The sequence below is a fragment of the Dendrobates tinctorius genome, unplaced genomic scaffold (genome assembly GCF_039654945.1).
Source record: "Dendrobates tinctorius isolate UK_male_01 unplaced genomic scaffold, ASM3965494v1 ptg000044l, whole genome shotgun sequence".
Taxonomy (NCBI): Eukaryota; Metazoa; Chordata; class Amphibia; order Anura; family Dendrobatidae; genus Dendrobates; species Dendrobates tinctorius.
Genome location: NW_027361712.1, coordinates 24716270 through 24718772, shown reverse-complemented (window position 1 = coordinate 24718772; position 2503 = coordinate 24716270). Strand labels below are relative to the sequence as shown.

The window sequence follows — 2503 nt, the reverse complement described above, 5'->3', positions numbered from 1 at the left end:
AAACACCAATTATATGGTCTAGGTTAACCTATCTACTACAAAATGTTAATCAGAACTGAATTTTCAAAAATCACTATATACAGTAGCTATTTTAATGTAGATTTTAAAAGTAAGTACTTCCACTTCATGAATTTTAAGAGATTTTTTAATAATGTTTGCATATTGCTTTGTGAGATATGATGATCTCAAATCTATATTACCTATTTGAGAGGCGAAATCGTCTGTTTTTGTCTGCCACTCATCTAACTTGTCAGCTGCTATGACTTAGAATCATGTTATACCCCTAGTGATCGGGAAGTGAAGGATAATTTATTTCTATGAAATTTTCATTGCGAAAAATTTTTCTTTGTCATATTGTTGTTTCCTTTTTTCCTAATACTTTAAATGATTATTACAAAACCTTTTCAACTCTCTTTACTGTTACTGCAAAGATTAAGATGGGAAGAAAGGGTTTTATTCCTTTATTTGTATATGACACACAAAGACAAAATAACACATGGAGAGAAATTCTTACTGGCTGCTTAGATTTGTCAGAATAATAAATATGTAAATGTATGCAGATGACTTTGAATCTAAATAGAGAACAAACTCCAGGGTATGTTCTAGAAGAGCGTCAGCACACATCCTAAGCAAAGTTTTTCTGCAAGTCCTCAGACCAGACATGAAGACTTTCCTGTGGATACTCAATGCTGTTCTGTCTCTACAAGGTGGGTCTCATTTCAGAAAAAAATATTTTTTACCAGTACTATAAACTTTTATAATTATTTTTAATGTTTTTCAGGAGTTACTTCACAAATCTCTATGGTGGAGTCTGGTCCTGGGATTGTGAGGCCATCAGAGACTCTGGACCTGACCTGTAAAGTGACCGGTGCCTCCCTCACTGACAGCACTAACATGCATTGTGTAGAGTGGATCAGACAACCTGAAGGGAAAGGATTGGAGTGGTTGGGGAGAATATGTTATGAGAATAGCAAATATTATGCCCAGTCTGTCCAGAAACGTATGACTCTATCAAGGGACACAAATAAGGGAGAAGTTTATTGTAAACTCACTGGAGTGAGACCTGAAGAATCTGGGACATATTATTGTGCTAGATACTCACAGTGTAACAGATGGACTAAGTACACGAACAGAAACTGGTTAACAAGAAATCTGTTAGGATTAGTGTATTGTCTGTGAACTCTTTTGAATGCCTGTATCAGCATGCAGAGTAATTTTCCACCTGCAGGAAATGTCATTGTTAAAGTACTGTATAAGCCATCCCTAGCATGTGATATTTTTGCTTAAATATTATTGATAAATGAATAAATTCAATGTGAATTGAAGTTGTGCTGAAATTTATGAAGTTCACTTGTCCAAGAGAATTTGAACAATTTACGAGATAATTTGCCCAAATCGTCAAAAAGTCTGCCAACATATTTTACCTTTCAGAAGATTGCATCTACCAAAGAAGGCTCAGTTGACTTTAGATGCAGCTGCACCAGAGGATTCCCCATAAATTAATTGTTTGCAACTATTGTAACACATGGCTCATGAGTACAGTAACTATTAGAGCCTGTACAATGGCAGGTTCAGGAAATGCAGGGGCCATTTTAGAGTAATTCTGGTTGGAGAGAGAAACACAGATAGAGAAAGAAAACCCTAAAACAATGGACAAATATTTCAGATAGTGTGTGTTGTACATCTGCATCACTGAAGAAGATGAGTGTAATATTCTGTGGATAATACAAAATTTCAATTGATAATGGAAGAGAGGGTATTTACCAGCAGCAGTGTCAGCGTGATTGATTTGCAATATAGTGTAGCTGAGCTGGTGACTTGTCCCTGATGCATTTTATTTACAGTTCTTTTAATTCTTCATGCACTTGAAAGCAGCAAGCCAACACAATATCTTTCAAACAAAAAAATACTTGGCGTCAGTAGAAGAAAATGATGTGAGCCCCACGTGAGCTACTGTACTGAGTTTTTGCACCTTTTGCGCAATCCTTTTTGTTAAGGGGATATAGTTGTGGTTTAAACATGTAAACTAAAATTAATCAAAAGACAGAAATTTAATTGAATTGTATCTAACAGAGATGATCAAACCTTTAGAAATTTGACTTTGTCAGCTAGAGCAAATATTTTAGAAAATTTCGACTTGTGGTATTGCTTAAATGCAGGTACTGCAATATTTTAGAAAATTTCGACTTGCGGTATTGCTTCATTGCAGGTACTCCAATTGTCCTGAAAAGATGTGGCTAACACTTTGAGGCCTCCTAGGATTGTATGCAATTGATTGTACAGTAATGTGTATAAAGGGGTTGTCAAAACTGATAAGTGTGCAGTCACTCTGTGTGACTACAGACTTATGAATTCCCCCAACTCATTTCAGACTCGGGACCAGAGGATATGTATGAGTTATATATACCCCTGGCCAGTGGGAGTGACCTTGCTACATATACTTGTATTGATCAGAGACCGTGCCCCGACCAGTGACACGGATGGCTAGTGGGTGTGGCTGACT

General features: G+C 36.4%; 1 long non-coding RNA gene across 1 annotated transcript; it reads left to right on the top strand.

Annotated features, from left to right (window-relative positions):
• The first annotated feature begins 584 nt into the window (after window positions 1–584).
• LOC141089241 (uncharacterized) lies at window positions 585–1325 on the top strand. Its single transcript, XR_012232220.1, has 2 exons — window positions 585–707; window positions 782–1325. It is a non-coding gene; the product is annotated as an uncharacterized lncRNA (long non-coding RNA).
• The last annotated feature ends 1178 nt before the right edge of the window (window positions 1326–2503 follow it).